Genomic DNA, 19,135 nt, shown 5'->3' with positions numbered 1-19,135 from the left:
GATAGGTACAAGACCAATTCCATTATACTAGAGCCCTGAATGGTTTTGTTGTTATGAATGATTTCTCCTTTTTCATTCCATGACAAACTCCTCGGTATCGCTGACACTATGCGCCTAACTTTTTTAATATTTATATTATCTGGTAGAGCGTCATAATCGAACTTTCTGCTAATACTTTCCTCCATTTGTAATGGTTTTATTATTGGCGGATCTGATTCTATTGTCGGTTTCAATTGATTTTTTATAGTGTAGTACATAGCTGTTAGCATACGCTTTACCTTTACATCTTCACTTTCATTAGATTCCAAAATAGTGTCCACTGGATTTAATACCTCGATTTTTGTTGCCATTTTCAAACACCAGCTACCTTAGCTATAGCCCGCCCTGCTACACCACCTAATATACTAGTCAAGCCTGTCAGTAATAGTGGGAGTAATGGGACCAAACCTCCTCGTTGTCGATATAAAAACTTTTGTAGCTTCTTCGGTGATTTGTGCAATGTTTTATATGCGATGTATCGAATTGTAGCTTTATATTTCTTTAAATCTTTGTATAGTTTCGGTGAAAGTTTAACATTACCATTCAATATATTCTTGCAAACTTCGGAAAGAGCTTCAATGCTGTGCGGAGGAGCCTCCTTCAATATGTTTTCCCGCTCTTTTGGAGTGCAGGTTGCAAGCACTTTAAGGAAAGTTAAATGGTGACGTAGACTTTTCATTTTGGTATGAAAACAAATTGTGGCTCGAGCTTGGTTATACCTGTTCGCAATCTTTTATCAGACTGGGTAAGTGGGTGTAGGTCAATCACTAGATAACCAAATGGTTTCTCTGTTGCTTGTTCGAATGCATTCAGAAAGTATGGCAACCGTGATTTCCCGAAGATTTGTCGTCCTAGAAGTTCGAGTTGCGTACGAGATCTTAAATTATTGAATAATATTATATATGTGCTGTTGTGTGATAGAGTGCGGTAGTTTACATCGTTATGGAATAAGTATTGGCAAAGAAAAATAATTGATGCATTCTTGTGATGGGACGCTCTTGTATAGAGGTGAACCATATCTTGCATAACATTCTTTTCAGTCATGAGATCGTCAACTATAATCAGTGTTGGTATGTTCTCATCCCATGTCGTTGGTAATTCTTTACTAAATGTAATTTTAGTGAATTCATTTTGCCAGCTAGCGTCATATTTACTAACATAAAATATTTGTTCTGGGACTACACTGAATACTGATAGATTTCTAAGGATGTTACGAACTAAGTAAGTTTTTCCTGACATGGAAGGTCCACATATAATAATTCGTGCAGGATGGATGAAAGAAAACGGTCTTACGTCGGACATTGTGTCGCAGAGGTAGAAGTGAAACTGATAATAAGGTGTATTGATAACTAGATTTATTACCATCCACTGTCGATTTGATCAAATTGACTTTTCGCAGACTCTCGTTTGATCCTGAGGAGACGTTCGTGAGACAAAACGCGTCTGATAGCTTCAGCTTTTGCTTCATGGATTTCTTGTTTCAGACGCCATTTCCTGTCTTCGGTAGACTCAACTTCCTCCTCTTCACATTTCTTTCCGAAACAGCGACGAAAGAGCTTCCACATAATTATTTTGGGAGAGAGCTCCTGGTCTGGGGAACGAATGGGAGAATGAGGAGGTGGGCTCGCTCGAACGGTAATAAATGGGAAAGAGTGGAGAGGAGGTTGTATGATAATGAGGATGCGCGCGTTTAAAAGTTTCTTCCTCACTTGACTGACACATATTCCAAAAAATGTCCAACGAAAACGGTAAGTTTTTTGATCCGCAACATAGTTCTTTTTTTCTCATGGATATTGTCTTTTTTCAGAACTCAGATCGAGTCCGATATACTTTGAAAATGGTAATGAATTATAAAGAATATGAAAAAGGTGGTTAAATTTGATTTCTTGTTTCAGCTCCAGAGTCGCCGCCGCCGATATGTATGTATTATTGTGTCGCGTATATTGTTGTTGTTGTTGTTGTTGTGTGTGTGTGTGTGTGTGTGTGTGTGTTATTAATTGATAATATCTTTTCAGCATACACGCCAGTATCGGATCAGAGCAGTAAGTTTTTTTATTTACAGTGTAGTTCTTTTTTCTCATGGCTGTTGCCTTTTTCAGTATTTAGCTCTAGTCCGTCATTTTTTTCAAATGGTAAGGAATTATAAAGAATATGAAAAAGATGTTTAAATTTGACTTCTTGTTTCAGCTCCAGAGTCGCCGCCGCCGATGTGTATGTATTATTGTGTCGCGTATATTGTTGTTGTTGTTGTTGTTGTTGTGTGTGTGTGTGTGTGTGTTATTAATTGATAATATATTTTCAGCATACACGCCAGTAACAAGACCAGCGCCTGAATGTAAGTAAAAGTTATAGCATAATAAATGATGTTCACTTACAGATTACTGGGGTCCGTCGCCACAGTGCATGTATTAATGAAATGTATAAATTGATATTAATTTAGATTCACTTACAGATTACTGGGGTCTGCCACCACAGCATTGTATGTATTATTGAAATATAAGTGTGGTTTCGCATAATAACAATATCTACTTTTCAGGTCAGTGCTGTGTCCAACGTGAGTTATCGTGTGGTAAGCAAATGTGACGATGTTAATTTTATGTTTTCTTTCAGGGGCGGAAACAAAAGAGTTTTTAAAAAATGTAATTGTTAATACACTAATGGAAATATTTAGAGAGCAATAAATGTATGTATTCTTTATTATGTGTATTGTGTTTCTTCTGTTACAGGTCGTGAAGGTTTTTCGGCTGGGTTTTTCTCCTTCACCTGATTGGCATCACAATTGGCACAATTCCCAGCACAATTGGCTTTACAATTGGCATTAATAATATGACAACTTGATTGGCATTACAATTGGCATTAATAAATATATTTTCACTCGTACTTTTTGTGTATGACCCTTCTTTGCATGTCTCTGCATGTTATAAGCGCGCGGACAACCCTCCGCAAACGCGCCGCACGGGGAAAAATACGCGAGTGAAGTCGGCCCAGACGCGACGGTGGCGCTGCCCTGGCGGGGGTGCCGTCTACTGGACAAGACCTATTACTACTGATGCCCGGTAACGGAGACACGCGGAACACAAAAGTGAAGCTGCAAAAACAAATCTTTGAACAGCAGAAGCGTTACACCACAAATAAAACCGACTTTCCAGCCCACATTCCAAATAAGTGAAGTGATTGACATTTTTCGATTTTTTAACAGTATGAGCTGGTTCCTGATTAACTACGTGCTTGCTGCTCGGGTAACTGTTTTTGTGTGTTTCTTGGGTGCACAGTCTTGCTCCTTGACATTTAATTTGCTTGTTTTTCCGAGGAAGCGTGTTCATTGTCGTTACATGTAGTATTTGCTGCTCCAGCTATCGCTGAAAAAATTTTGTGCTGGGATACTGTGCAGTATACTAGCGTGAGCTTTACAAGACGGAACACGAAATTATTTTTTGAAAATTGCTTATTTTTTTCCACCTGGCACAGCGTAGCGCTGTCCGTCTGTGGTGACACCTGGAAACAAACCACAAGAGTATTGTTGTTTTACCTGAAACCATCACCCTTGCTGTCGTTTCCACACATGAATTCAATGTCATTAAACACGATCACTTTGATCAATGACTGATGACAAATATTATTCTTTCTTTAAAGTGACTGCGGTCCCAATACTGTACCCCTCTCTGGGATATACTTCCTGGTTGCAACATAGTCACTCACAGTTCATTATCACGGCTAAAACGGTGCGTGGCGGATGTGGCAGCTACAGAGGCTATAAGAGCACACTTTCGAGTTGTACTGAGAAAGTGCCACAAGGTGGTGAGGTGGCGGACGACGCTATCAGCCACACGCTCCTGTGTTCCATCTTGTGAGGCTCACGACAGAACCATTCGAATATAAGACGAAGAGAGAGTGCCCTACCATGAAGATATCATTCAATCCTTGAAAATAGTCTGCAGTAGATAAAAATACAAAGGCTTTACGGTGCCGGTGATGAACGTTTTTGCCACAAATTACAGTAGTAGCGTACCATGCACTAATTAGCTTAAAGGGTTTGCGACAGGTCATCCCACGTTATCCCAGGTGAACGTAAGACAATGTTCGTTGCATCGACGTGAACCTGAAATTTTTAACAGCGAAGAGTATAACACAGGCGGAGAAAAAGGTGAACTACGAATTCCGAAAGTCACGCGGCTCTGACATCACAGATCTCGCCGCCGCCAGTGACGCAACGCACGAGAAGTTACCTGCTTGCGGCTGCCAACGGGAATCGGCGCAACCCGTAGGTTCTGTTCGAGAGGGTGTTTCAGAGCTGGTATCTAAGGGTTCGTAAGCGCAACAGGTAAAAGAATAATTATTTTTTCCTTGATATTCCGGCGTGTAGTACAATGCGTGCATGATGTGAATGAGCACTTATGCCCTCAAATTAATCGTTTGCTAGGGGCGACTGTTGCCAAAAAGAAAGAGCATGGTTAAAAATTTGCATAGATTGAGAAGTTACCCGTCAAAAAGAACTCGTTACAAGTTAAGTTACCGTGTGAAAATGTAACTAAATTAATAATGAAGTTCTTCAGCCTGAAATGTAACTCGCAGTTACTGAGTTATTTAAAAAAAGAACGAGCTTCGGACACAAAATAGCATTACGCAGGTACAGCGCGCGTGAGTAGTTGAGCTAGACGTTGAGTTGCCTGCGGAGGAGTGCAACACGCTTAGATCGTTTTCGTTTATGTCCAACAATCGACCTCTTCCTGTTCGCAAACAAATGGCGTCATAGTGTTCGACAGCGCCACAAATTTGGTAGAATTGAACTACGCTCGAAGCTATAAGTGAACAAGGTCGCGCCCGAAAGCCATGGTCTTGAGGGGATGACGATATGGTCCCTTAAAGGGACCCGTCTCGGTCCTGCTTTTCTTTCAATGGGAGGCAGCGAACAAGTTCCCGTTGGTGGAACCCAGCCCCCTCCTTCCGATTTGTTCGGTTTCAGTCTGTCTACCAATGTCATGATGACGTTTCTCTGGTAGAGGTCTATTCGAACGCTTTGCATCTTACTCCCTGTGCACAGTAAATCATTTTACCTCTTTATTCGCTCAAAACAGGCGTATTCTAATAAAGACACCCTTTTCTATCCCACAAACTATAGCAAATGGTGTAAAAAGAGCATTACTAAAGGTGCTATATCGGCATACACCACGTTTCATTAAAAGCGTAAAGTGAGGTGTTGAAAGAGGTGATTACGTCTATACACCTTTTCTACACCCTATTTGGACTGAGAATATGCTGTTGAAAATTGTGTTTTAATTCGTGAAAGAAAAATTATACTGGTCTCACAGCTCCACTCAGCAGTTAATCACATTAAAAACGATAACCTGAGTTAAAAACACAGTATTTGACAGGGAAGGATGTCAGGAATTTATGGTATCCTTGACTCACTGGGGCGTGCGTTTGATTGCAAAGACTAATTACCGTCACCGTTGCAGACGTTTTCCGCGCTACTACACTTAACGTGCATGCCCTCAACAAATTGTATTTCTCTATAGGATCCATCGGATACGCCAGTATAGGCTACCGAGGATGCCCTGGTCTCTTCAAGCTTCGGCAATCACGCCTATGGTACTTAACGAGGCGTGGCTATGACGCATTGCGCTCCGGGTTAGGTTGTACGATGGAACCACGGCTGGATGTCTGCCGTGTTCAGGGTGGTGCTTGCCACAGACGCAAGAACGTTGAACTGTATATCTCAATATGCTGCCGCCGGAGCTTGTCTTACACTTTGAGAGGGAGTGTTTGCCACTAAACAACTCCATCCTGAAAGGTGTTTTAAATAGAATACTCCCCTTTTAACGGTGTACTACTTCCCTTTTTGTTTTTAAACGCCCATTATAACAGTGTTTTGCGAGAAATACACCTAATTAAAGTGCGCTTTAGACAACACCCTTGATTCTGGTGTAAAGGCAATACCAAAAAGGAGTGCGCCATGGGACAAGCCATTTACACAAAAAAAGAAAAGGTAAAAAGTTTACTGTGTGGGCGCACAATGGTTCAGCTTCATTTCACTGGCAGCGGTTCTGACTTCCTGAATAAAATAATGTAATGAATGTCACGGTTTAGGGCAAAAAATGCCATGAAGGAACCGGAGAGAAAACAAGAAAATCTGTGGACGTGAGTGGAAAGCGAGTTAAAAGTAACTTGGAACTTAATTTAAGTTACTTTGGCAAAGTTACCTGAAAAAGGAACGAGTTCCTCTGAAAGTTACCACGGCGCAGAAGTACCGAGTTAAGTTACAAGTTACCAAAAAAAAGGAACTTAGTTACTGTAACGAGTTACCTCGAACTCTGGAAATGTGTGTGGTGTAAAAACGGGAAGTCTATGTACGCAAAAGCGAGATGGGCGAAAAACTACAAAATGGTTGTTTAGGCGACATTGTGAAATTATCTCCATTAGAGGCATATGGATTTTTCTAGTGACTGTTTAAGAATTGCCCACATTAATGCTCGTTCTGTTCACGGAAATACTGACGCTCTACATGAATTTCTTGGTCATAGTGACGCCAGTTTTGATGTTATGTTAAGCGAGACGTAGTCTAGTAACGATTCCGATATGTTGTTGTTATCTGACTATGATAACTATTATCTAAATCGTTCAGAACAACGTGGTGGCGGTGTAGCAATCTTGCTATCATCCTTTTTGACATGTAATATAGTAAGAGAGTTTTCTGTCATGACTAAAAATTATGAAATGTTAACGTGCCGCAGTGGTAATCTTTTGTTCTGTGTATGTAATCGACCACCACACGGTGATGCTACATCTTTCTTTGCATACCTCGAAATGGTTTTGGATTTCACGAATGGGAATGAGTTCGAGTTGCATATTGGAGGTGGCACTAACGTCGATATATTACAGCCATCACAAAAAGCCAAAAACAACTCCATACGGTGATTGAGTCACATAACTTTCTTTAATCACGTCCAAGAACGCACCAGGGTCACGTGTAACACTCAAACAGTGCTTGACTTATTTATAACAAACTTTGAGAAAGCACGCATTACTGTGGACGTGGTTTAAGTTGATATCAGCGATCGCTTTCCAATCTCAGCTACTGTTCAAAAAAGGATGTTGAGAAAGAATCGTGACTTCTACTATATTCGGTCCTTTACACCATGTAATTTAGACCAATTTCGTGCCCATATAGCGAATGTAGACTGGAACAGTCTTTTAGAAGAGTATAACGTTGATAGTGCATATGATAACTTTCTTCAGGTGTTCAAAAATGCCTATGATAAATCCTTCCCGCGACGTTTTATGAGAAAATCAAGAAAATTTCGTAAGCCATGGATAAACCGTCATCTATTACAAATGATCAAAAGAAAACACGAGATGTAACAAAAATTGCTGCGTACCAGATGTTTAGAGGACATAATTGAATATCGCAAATTCCGCAACCAATTGAATAGGTCATTAAAGGCTGCGAAACATAACTTCTATTGTAATACATTTCTTGATCACATTATCATCTCTGTTCGTCTCTGGACATCATCCTTTTGCGTTTTCATCATCTCATCATCGGATTGAACTTTCGGTATTAACAAGAGATAAACTGACGTTCTGAGGCTGGAACAACATAAAAGGGACAGATACAAACAAAGCCTCAAATTGCCTAAGAAATCAACGATGAAAGATGAAAGTCACTGAAAAGGTTAGCCAGATGTAGGGATCGAACCCACATCTTCTGGATTACCGGTAGAGCCCTGGACCGGTAATCCAGAAGATGTGGGTTCGATCCCTACAGCTGGCTAACCTTTTCAGTGACTTTCATATTTTATTTCTGTATTAATTGTACTGGGGTAGCCAGTTTGACTTCGTCGAAACTCACATCCCCATTTTTTTTCTTTATTCACATCACATCACAGTATGAGTAGATGTGATGTCATATGGGCAAACGTTAATAAGGTAATTCATCCTGGAAATAAGAACAATGTCAAGTCGCATTTGCGCTTAGGTACACTCTAAATCAGGTAACGCATATGTAACGGTTAAGTACCTCTTGGCCAAGAGGTACATGCGCCCTCACATGCGGTACATGTAACGGATAGCGCGCAGCGATTTAGGCCTACCCGTCGGGGTGGTTCCCCTCCTCCATGATATATTAACAGCCCCAGGAAGCTACGCTGCACGATAAATATAACAAACAAATACCTTTATTCGAAAATTATATCCATTTCAGGATTGACGCTTGTCCATCGCGAGCGTGCATTGTCATGATGCACAAACGCCGAACACACGGGGCACAACGTATATGGATGAACGATGACCACTGCGTCTCTCCTTCACTACTGCAGCTGCTCTGTGGTCACGCTTCTTTATCTCTTCCACACCTTTGGATAGCTGTTCTTCCCCAACTTCCGTTTCTTCCACAGAACGTAACACCAACCACAGTAGACGATTGACTCACCCATTTACGACATCGCTTGACGTAACCTAGGAGAAAATACAATGTAAAAAAAAATCCAACAACTGAAATAGCTTGCCTGAAAAACATGCCTACTTGCTTGTGTAATCGAGGTGCAAAATGCACTCTCGGCTTCTCTAATTCACGCATCAACGTTCGTGCATGAAGCACAAAGTTCGTTGTCTCCGTCCCTCAGTCGTTGTGTCCAGCCTGCCGGTGATCAGGACCACTGGGAATCAGAGCGAAGATGAACGAAAATGCGTCGTGAAGACGAATAATTACTTCAGAGATATAATACGCACCTTAAATGACTTCAATCTTGAACGCGTCGAATGAATTTCTTCCAAGACCGAGCAGACTCGTCCTCGCTCCCCAACGTTTCAAAACAAACTGATTTGCAGCGGTTGCAAGAAACGAATTCTTCCAAAACATGCGAACCCTCAAGGTCATGGGTTCTAGTTATTGCACTTCTTTGAGAGAATGATAGTGCTGATCCATTACGGCACTGCTGCATAAGGGAATTTATAGACTGGTATTCGGAATCACACGAAATATTTTTGCAGCGCATGGATATCGTGAGAAGGCGTTCGTACTAATGCGCCGGAAACACGCGGTACACATGAGGTACAGCTGCTATAGATCGCGCTTAAAAGGTACCTAGCCGGTACGGATGGGTCTCGGAGCCCTTGTACCGTTTGAATTTCGCAGTGGTCGCGGACTGTACCTGCTGGTTGAGGACTGCACCTCATGTGTACCGCCTGGCCCAGGTGCGGGTCCTCTTTCATGCGGTACATATCGGGTGTCGGATTTAGAGTGTAGTATTGACGTCTCAGGTGTTGACCTTGCGTCAAGGCTCAATAAGCATTTCACAAGTGTTGGTCAGTTATGTTGATGATGATGATGATTGGAGTTTTAATGGCGCATTGACAACACAGGTCATAATGCGCCAACACTGTGATTAAAATTAGACTAGTAAAAAGTGGTCAGTTATGTACTGAAGATGATCGAACTACATGATACTCCATGAACTCGTCCATAACGCGTGTACGCAAGTCAGTATTTCTTCGTCCTGCTTCAGAAAGTGAAGTATGTAACGTATTTTCAAGCTTCAAAAAACAGCAAATAGTGCGATAAAGATGAGATCACAGTTAAACCAGTCAAGTTCGTAATAGACATAATTTCTGCTCCTCTTGCATCTATATATAACTTGTCATTGTGCCCTTGTGCCTTCCCAACAAATATGAAGACAGCCAAGGTCGCGGTGCTTTCCAAGGGGGACAATGAGAATGACCTAGGAAATTATCGCCCGATTTCAGTTTCGCCGATATTTTCCAAGTGTATAGATAAAATTATTCATTCCAAATTGAATGCCTTCTTTGACACACCATAAACACCATATTCTTGATGACTTTCAACATGTGTTTAGGAGTGGACGGTCTAAAGAAACTGCCCTGTCGAGACAGAAGGGACTGATCATTAATCATTTGAAATCTAAATTTTAAACAGTAGGTGTATTCCTTGATCTCAGCAAGGCATTTGACTGTATAAATCATAACATCTTTATTTGCAAGTTGGAACACTACGGTGTACGTGGCATAGTTTTACAGTTGTTGATATCTTATTTAGAACGGCGCAAACAATATGTGCAACTTGGACCTGACCTGTTGTCACCATTGCATAATGTTACTTGAGGCGTACCTTAGGGAAGTGTGCTGGGCCTCTTTCGTTCACTGTGTATCTTATGGATATTGTCACTTTGAATGTGAAATGTGAATTTGTATCGTATGCGGTACCATTATATTTTTTGGTGGTGCTGATTTTGATTCGTTAATTGACACTGCAAATGACGAGCCTTATTGCCTAGTGAAATGGCTCACAGAAAACTCCCTACGTATTAACTCTAATAAAACGAAAGCTATTATTTTTCGGCAGAAAAATAAAAACATCCAAGTAAGTAGCCAATTAGTATGTAATGGCACACCACTTTTAATTGTGAGCTCTGTCAAATGCTTAGGTGTAGTTTTCAATGAATGTCTGTTGTGGGATGAACCTGTTGAGTGTATACCGAGGAAACTATGCAAAATAGTTGGCATATGTAGTATATATAGACATGTGTTCCCCTTCCGCATTACGTTATTACTGTATAATTCCCTATTTTTCTCGCACCTTAACCTGGGAGACAACTTCGAGGGGTAATTTGAAACATCTGCTAGCTTTACAAAAAAGGGTAATTCGTGTATTTGCGAATATTGGATATCGTGAGACTACAGAAGGTTTTTTTCAACTTTACAATATTACAAATGTTTTCTATCTCTACAAACGCAGACTCCGGTGTTTACAGAGAAAAATTCGCAGATACTCCTGAATTTTTGAACTAATTAAACTAGAATGAAATATAACTTCCTATAATATTCGCCATAAAATTAACTGGAACGTCCCGCGTGTCCGGACCAACAATGCAAATCATTATCATACCGTTTACCTGTCTTTTTAAACAGTTCTTAAATTTGTTGCTGTCATCTTTCCCTCGTGCTTGTATGCTCATGTATGCTCCGATCAATTATTTCAAGTGAATGAATTCTTTCAATTCCGATCAAGTGTTTGGGAGCTGGGAACTAGTCAAGCTAGATGTAGTTTTTTTTCAGTTCTCCCCATCAAATATTATTTTATAAAATAAACAATCAATTCAATTCAATTCAATGTAACGACCTCATCCATGAAAGTGTTCCGACCCTTTAATTTTGCTAGAACTCGGAAATTGTCAAGAGAATGGAACGGTTTTCTTTACGGATAGGATAGCTCTTTGCAAATACGCACTTTTCTAGAAAAGAATGCAGGTGAGAATCGTGAAATCGTGAAAAGAAGAATCGTGAAAAGAGTCGTGAGATTCATAACAGAAATTGCACCTGGAAATCAATTACCTGCTCAAAGGATGCTTGTTAATATTTGCATTTGCACGGTGTTTGCGCTACCTAATCAAGATGAAGTGGATTGAGTGACACAGGATTTTCCTTCAAGCGAAGGTCTTACCGTGGTATTATCAGGGGTTCTTGATTTGATCGGTGAGTGACATGTCGTTATGGAGGAAAGACATGGCGGTGGGAACTACCGCTTGCACCCCATAATGTTACTCCAGCATAAAGCGCACCTTATAAGCGCACTCCGTGGGCCCTCATTTTTTGGATATTAAGTACTCATCTCATGAAATGTTCTGCAATTAAACTCTCTCATCATTATGAGTAAAGTGTTATTGTTGTCTGTTCTGCGATATTTACTGTACAGTGTGTAACTGCAAAAAAAAAAAGCGAATTAGGACAAAAGGCCATGTTTGCTTCAATTCCTAAGTTTAATTAGCAAAATTAAGCCACTTAGTGCATACCGTAATTTTTCTGTATATCGTCGACGAGAACGCTTCGTGTAGCATCCAATTACAGGCCTTCCTCGGATGCTCATGGCGACAAAATTACAACGAAAGATCTAGCAAGCTACATTTTATCGCACGTTGAATCCTATGTGTGGAGTGTCCATTAAAATCATTCAATCTGAATTATGCCCTCGTATAGGCCAGTACCACGCCAGTTCAGGCAGGGAGCGCCCATCCAGCTCCTCGATTTTTTTTATTTTCTTATACTCAGAAGCTCATCGTACATGATGACCGACAGCGGTAAAATGCATAATCTATACCGAATAGCTTTCGTGAAAAAAAAAAAAAAAAGAAAGAAGAAGAAGAAGAAAAGCCAGCCCTGAATTCGAGTGTTTTAGTTTTGCCGTCTTTGCACGCGTATATCCCATGAGTTTTAAATGATATTGTAGTGATTTTTTTTCTATAATTTAACGTGCTTGCAGGCCTTCCAGTTTGAGCGCAAAATTTAGCGGGCAGTTGCAACGCTCTGTGCTATAAAAATGACGAATATGCTCTCTCACACAGTTTTGTTCAAACTTCGACGTGTGATTTCTCTGGCTGTAGATGTCCCTCATTAACATACTTAATGTTAGTTCATTCAGCTTTTAATGCTCGTTCATCTTATATATCTGTGGTATGGATACCTCCTACAGGTACCTGCTGAAACAGGCAAATGTTTATGCATATTTCGGAAAAACAAGGATATTTCGCGTCCGTTTCGCGAAAAGACCCCTTTCGATTTCATTCATATCTTGCCAGGACATGGCCCGGTGTTAGACCTTTAATCTGACGCAAGAAAAAAAAATAATGCTTCAAAAGGCGTACACTGGCGATTAGCTTGTTAAAAGGGGGTCTACTCTGCGTGCGTACATGTAGGAGCCCGGTTAGCGGTACCGTAGGATGGCGGACATCGGTCGATGGCGTACAAGGAAAAGGAAAACTTTGTGTAATCAAAAGTGGTAGTTTAATGTGTATATATTTACAAGACTGCGAAGGCGGATGCAGTATTTTGCAATGAGAGCGACAAATTGTTACACTCAGTTTCTATGGAAACGTCACTTTCCTGCATTCACTGTGCACGGTACGGGCTATGAATGCTCCTCTGCTGAAACTTTCCGGTGTCTTGCTTTGACTGTTTCTTAAGCATTATCAAAGAAGCCACGCCCTCAGTGCGTAGATGGAGTTAATGGACGCGTTTTAGATGTTTTGGCAAGCACGTTATCATATCTTATAAACCTAAGATGACGTCTTGCTCACGTGAACGCAAGTTAGGTGCCGCGGCATGGTGCTTGATTATTTCACCGATGCTGTCACACGCACTTTTGTCGTGGCCTGTTGCCAATGCTCGCTCGCAAACGTAGATTTGAAGAGCTGATAGAGCCCATGCCAATTTTTAGAATGGCTCGCCGCTACATCTGACACGCCAATCATTAGCTGCAGGAGGAACATCCTCATGAAGCTACTCTCCAATAGCGATGGAAGCTAACAATGAGGGTCCTGAATCCTAACACAAGCCTTCGCTCATCACACCAACTGTTACCACGCATGTGTATATCGGGATATGTGTCTTCTCAGTGACACGTTTGTATTTCGCTAGGCATAGCTGCTGTCCAGTTTTCAGCGAAATCGAAGTGCACTATGTGTGTCTTGGAAGGTGGATTAGTACTTTCTCCGGTATGACTTTGCTCTGAACGTCTATAACGTAATTCTGACAAATGTGAGAACCCGCCCTACTCAGCTCTGACAGGACATATACTGCTGCACCTTCAGCACAGAACAGCCGTTTTCAGCTTAAAGCCCTCTGTATAACTTAAAAACACCGTGAAAGAAACAAAGCAAACTTCGTAGAAACTTGCAGGGACCCTGGAAAAAGCAACTTCTAACTCGGTATTTGTTTGTACAGTATGTGCATCACCGTGTACGCAGCTTGCAAGATAGAGATATCGCTGACCATTACCTTCGCTGGCCATTTAGTCGTTGAAATACTGGTTTCCGGAAACATAGGCTTTCATTCAGATCCTTTGTGGGAAATGACGAACACCCAGGCATGGATTCTTTCTTCAGCAGGACGTCAAAAGTATGTCGACGAATAGCTCAGGTAACGCTAGGGCCGGACAGCCTTGCCAAAACAATGGAAGGATCGACAGGAGTCCCGCCATCCCGCGGTACCGTTAGCCTGGCTCCGACACGTACGCTCGCAGAGTAGGGCCGCGTTTTAACGCGCGGATTGCCAGTGTACGCCTTTTGAAGCAGATTTTTTTATGTCAGATCTAAGGTCTTGCCATCGCCATGTCCTCTAAAAATATAAATGAAATCGAAAGGGGGCCCTTTTCGAGGAACAGATATCCTTGTTTTTCCGGAATATGCATAAACATGCGCGTGTTCCAGCAGATACCTGTAGGAGGTATACGCACGACAGATACAGAAAATGAAAGAGCATTAAAAGGTCAGTGAACTGGATACCAAGTATGGTAATGACAGACATCTACAGCCAAAGAAATCACATGACGAAGATGAAAAAAACAACAAAAAAACACACTGCACGACAGAGCTTGTTCGACATTTTTTATAGCACAGAGCCTTGCACCTGCGCACTAAAATTTGGCTCGGACTGCTGGCCTGTAGGAATACTAGAGTCTAACAAAATTTCACTACAATATCTTTTAAAACTAGGGAGATTTACGCGTACAAACACAGCAAAACTGAAACAGTCGAAGCCAGCGCCGGATTTTCTCGATTTGTTTGCACGAAAGCTATTCCGTAGAAATTATCCATTTTACGGCAGTTGATCATCATGTACGATGAGCTTCTAACTATGAAAAATAATGAAAATACAGGAGGTCGGTCCCTGTCTGAACTGACGTGAAACCGGCCTGGGGTGTTCATAGAAATTATCCCCTTGAGGGTGTAAGAGGGTACTGAAAAGAACACCTTTCAGTGTGTAAAAAGCTTTAGTGTGTGACTCTTTTGGGTCTCGGAGTCGCCAGCTCGCGCGCCCAACTCTAGCAGACGACGCTAGGCGCTCGACGATCACAGATGACCTCATCCGTTTAGCGGCGTTGCGCGAAACATGGCCTCCCCTCAGAAGCGATACTTGTGTGGGTCCTTCGCTCGTGATACCGCCGATAGTGGACAGGTAACGAGCTGGAGAAACCAGACATGTATGTCGCAAGCAGGTCATGCAGTGGTCACATGACGGCCAGCTACATGACAAGAGTGATACATGTGACAACCACGGATGTTTACAGGATCCGTCGCGCCGGCGTCCTGGAGATTCCCTCGGTGTTTGGAGAGCGTCATATGCCGGTCAGGGGACATTGTGCCACTGCAACGTCAAAGTCAAGTCAAAATTGCACCATGTTACGCAGCCGAGAGGAGCTCCAAGGCGTCGAGGGGACATGCGCAGGATGACACACACGTGGCTTCGCCCTGCGATCATTGTCTTTATTTTTATGTGTCTGAAGCCCTCCCGTTGCTCGGCAGGTGCAGATGACTCTACAATGCAATACGCTTAGGTCAGAGGAGCGTGTTAAAAGGTTATCGGTCTCCGTTCTGCTGAACAGGTGTTGCGGGCACGAGGTTTCCACGCGATGTGTAAGTGTCAGTTGAGACGCCTCGTCTATATGATGTAATGAAGCGAGATTTCGCAGAACATCGAAATACCCGCAAGCGTTGCACGAGCAGTGGAAGGTTAGCATCACCTGCAGCCCGACCGCAGTGCGCTGCGGAGTTTAGCATTCTGTGTACCTTACGAAAGACAGCGCACATCACAGTACAATGAGGGGGATGCTATTCTCAGTTCTGCATGTTACAAAAAAATATCAGCATTAATTATTTTGTTGCTATTTCGCGTATGTTCGTACAGCACGAACAGAAAAAAAACAGGACGCTTGCGATTGTGTAACGCCAATATCTGTTGTATGTCGATGTTGACACTTTCATATATGAGGCTGATATGCAGCGTGTCCCAGAAAGACCGTCATCGAATTATAATTTTTTAAAAAATACGGAAGAAAGCGTTGTGCGGATTGTCATTGAAATGTGATAGTATGTAAGAGCTCATCGCTGGCATTTCCGACAATGGGCAGTAGAGGGCTGCAAAGACCGAAGTAGCTGACGCACTTCGCCAGCACTAGCTTGTCTATTTTCGTGGCGGAAACGCAATCTATAAAACTTTCCGTACGGGTTCTGGTAATTTATCGTCAACCGACTCTTTCTTTCGTAATTCCCGCGAACCAGTTGTTCTGGGGCTTCTTAATGTACAGTGTTGGACAAAAGTTTACTGGACGTGCGAGCACTGTATCTTGTCTAGGCAGAGACACCATAGTGTCGGGCGGATGCGGGAGAGTTCATTCGGAATGTGTATAGGAAGTGTACGAACATCGCGGAGAAATGGTAAGCGTGCATCTTACTCCTTGTTATATCTTCTCTTCTCGGCCGCCCGCCGCCGTGCACTTTCATCTGCGCATGTAGGACGCATAGTTCCCAATATTTCTAAACGTTTAAACACATTAACTCTCAGATGTACATTTCCGTGATGACAAAAAATAGGTGAACTCTGTCTCTATTTGGTCGTCAGTCGTCACCAACGCAAGCAAATTATTTGTGGACATGTTTCAATCTGACGCGCTCTTATACACTTACGCGACCTTTCACGTCAGTTTGGAGGGGCAATGTTTTAACTGCGGCTGAGACGTTGAACCTCACTTATCAAGAAATTAATGGCTTTCAGATTGCTTCATTGGACCGAAGCCATTCGTTAGTAGGTCCACCCACTGTCCTGAGAGATGTACTCCAATGCGATAATGCTTAACAGAACCGTTTCGTAGTCATAACCTTTGTTTGAGGGAGTCAATTCAGGAAATTCTATGTCATCATTTTCAGGCTATATACAAGCTTGTCTGGTAATGAGACATGCCAGTGTGACTGAAACACACAGGTGAGGTCATGTTGTTTTACAGGTCCTCACATTGCTTTCCTGGTCGATTGCGACGTACGTCTATTGGTTTTGCACTTTTATCGTGCGTATTGGCCGCTGGACGATCGAATGCCGGAAAAGACATGCTTTCAACGAAATGGTGCACTGAGGAGTCATGGTATGAATGTATGAGTACTTGAAATGGTTTCGGTAGGTACTGTGACTTTCCGGATTTGTAGTTTCTTTTGCTGTGTGTGGTAGTCGATACTGGACACTTCGATACTAAGTTTCGATTCAAAATTGGACATATGTACTATTTCACTTTTTGTACTTGTTTCGTGTCCGTATGGCTAATAAATGATTGATTGATTGATTGATTTTAAAAGAAAAAAATGGAGATGGTAGTCTCGGGCCACTCGGGACTGGCTACTCCAGGACGCGTTATTAATAAAAGAAAGGGAAACTACACTAACCTCGACGCTTTGAAACGCTTTGAAAGAATAAATGAGAACATCATCACCGAGCTTGTCACCAAAAGCGAAGTCTGAAGGCACTAAAACCAAAGAGTGTCACAATGTGTCAAACAGGTCCGTCGAGACGAGAAATTGCACAAGGGCGCGCATGGCAGGTATGAGCTGATTTGCTGGCCAGCACCCAAGAACCTTTTCGGTGGAGTATGGCCGATTATCCAGGCGAGACAGGGACGACACAAGGGTACATCGGTGTGCACTGTACCTCGGGCAGTCTTGGAGTATATGATCCACGTCCTCAACTACATCACGCAGACTGCAGTTGGGGGACAGGACCATGCCGAGCTTAAACAAAAGTCGTCCACTGTATGGCACGTTGAGGCGAAGCCTGTAGATGAGCGACGTGATGGGTCGAGGAAGCGCTGACGGCATATAAAAACGGAGATCTGGGTCCACCCTGCGCAGGAACGACGTAGAAGGGACACTTCTGCACCAGTGTTCACTGCACAGACGTCCCATGAGAGTACCAATTGCTTGCTTCGCGTCCGCTTGGGTGAAATACGTACGGTGCGTCGGTACGCCTTGTGCCACATGAGCCCGTCTCGCAAGTAGGTCGGCAGCCTCATTCCCAGGGACGCCACAATGACCTGGGATCCACTGCAAGGTGATGTTATGTGTCTGTGTGACAGCACATGAATGCTCCCTGAGGACGTCACACACCAGTGGAGCGAGGGAGCTCGAGCCCAGGGTGCACTGCAGAGCTTGGAAGGCGGTTTTGGAGTCACTGTATATGGTCCAGTGCATCGGTGGTTGACGGGACACAATGAAGGAAAGCGCCATAAGAATGGAATGCAGCTCGGCCACAGCAGCCGACGTCGGGTGCGACAGCTTAGCGCTTCGTTCAATCGACAGCTCAGGGATTACGAATGCAGAGGTAGAGCCGGTCTGTGTCGATGAGCCATCAGTAAAAATTTTAATTCTGCCTTCATCGCGATGAAGCAGACTCAGGGTGAGTTGACGAAGAACAATCGTTGTAGCCGATTTTCTGGAAGTCAAGCCAGGGACATTGACATGCACAGATGGTGCCTGAAGGGCTAATAAATGTGTTTTACAGTTCTCGTTCGTTCTTCTGTGGTGCCAAACTGTAGTGATCCACTTGTCTCGTTCGGCATTTCGTGTTTCACTCCTCATTTTTGTACAGAACTCTAGCGAATGAATATATGCTTACACCGTCTAGAACTGGTAAAAACTCCTGTTGAGGGTTTCGCCATGGGACAAGCTGTCTATACTCTTCTTCTGTAGTTAACCTGTACTTTTTTGGGTAAAAGTGATACGTCCACAGAATGTTGTGCACACGCCAGTAGACGTTGAGTGTCTGGGGCGCCCTCTCGTACGAGGGACTCGGGTCACGGACTCGAATGAACGCGGATTACGCTTCAGTTCCACAGCCTACCCTACACAGAGGTTATCGAGAGAGCACTGCTGCCCAACGCTCTGGACGGGCCGTTTCGAATGGGTGTTACCATTTCCAGCACAATGGCAACTCCCTCCATCGAGGCAAAACTGACCAGCGCATTCTCGACGACCTAGGCGTAATGCAACTGGCATTTTCTGCGCAAAGCTCGGACATAAACATTATCGAAAACGTCGAAAACTATCGAAAACAAAAACGTTCCGAAGAAGAGGATGAGCAAGAGACGGACGCCGACAAGGAGCGAAGATGCACCATGAAAATTATAGAAGCATAGGGTCCTTGCTATGTGAAGACGTGGACCTTGTCCGTCGCTATGCGCTTCCGTATCTGAGCGAATGGCCTTGTTATTGCTGCGAAAGGAGATATGACAGCCCAGCAAACCATATACGTCACAGGGAGATCTGTC

General features: G+C 42.9%; 2 long non-coding RNA genes across 2 annotated transcripts; one reads left to right on the top strand and one right to left on the bottom strand.

Moving 5' to 3' along the window:
* The first annotated feature begins 2,054 nt into the window (after positions 1–2,054).
* On the top strand, positions 2,055–2,852 carry LOC135375350 (uncharacterized). Its single transcript, XR_010417222.1, has 7 exons — positions 2,055–2,081; positions 2,139–2,171; positions 2,227–2,250; positions 2,342–2,374; positions 2,492–2,518; positions 2,576–2,593; positions 2,650–2,852. It is a non-coding gene; the product is annotated as an uncharacterized LOC135375350 (long non-coding RNA).
* Positions 2,853–8,195: 5,343 nt separating this feature from the next.
* Positions 8,196–8,826, bottom strand: LOC135375342 (uncharacterized). The gene is made up of 3 exons (XR_010417215.1): positions 8,767–8,826; positions 8,561–8,693; positions 8,196–8,493 (listed from the first exon to the last, which is right to left on the bottom strand). It is a non-coding gene; the product is annotated as an uncharacterized LOC135375342 (long non-coding RNA).
* Positions 8,827–19,135: the final 10,309 nt, after the last annotated feature.

This window comes from Ornithodoros turicata, unplaced genomic scaffold (genome assembly GCF_037126465.1).
Source record: "Ornithodoros turicata isolate Travis unplaced genomic scaffold, ASM3712646v1 ctg00000857.1, whole genome shotgun sequence".
Lineage (NCBI taxonomy): Eukaryota > Metazoa > Arthropoda > Arachnida > Ixodida > Argasidae > Ornithodoros > Ornithodoros turicata.
This window is presented reverse-complemented; position numbering and strand designations above follow the sequence as displayed.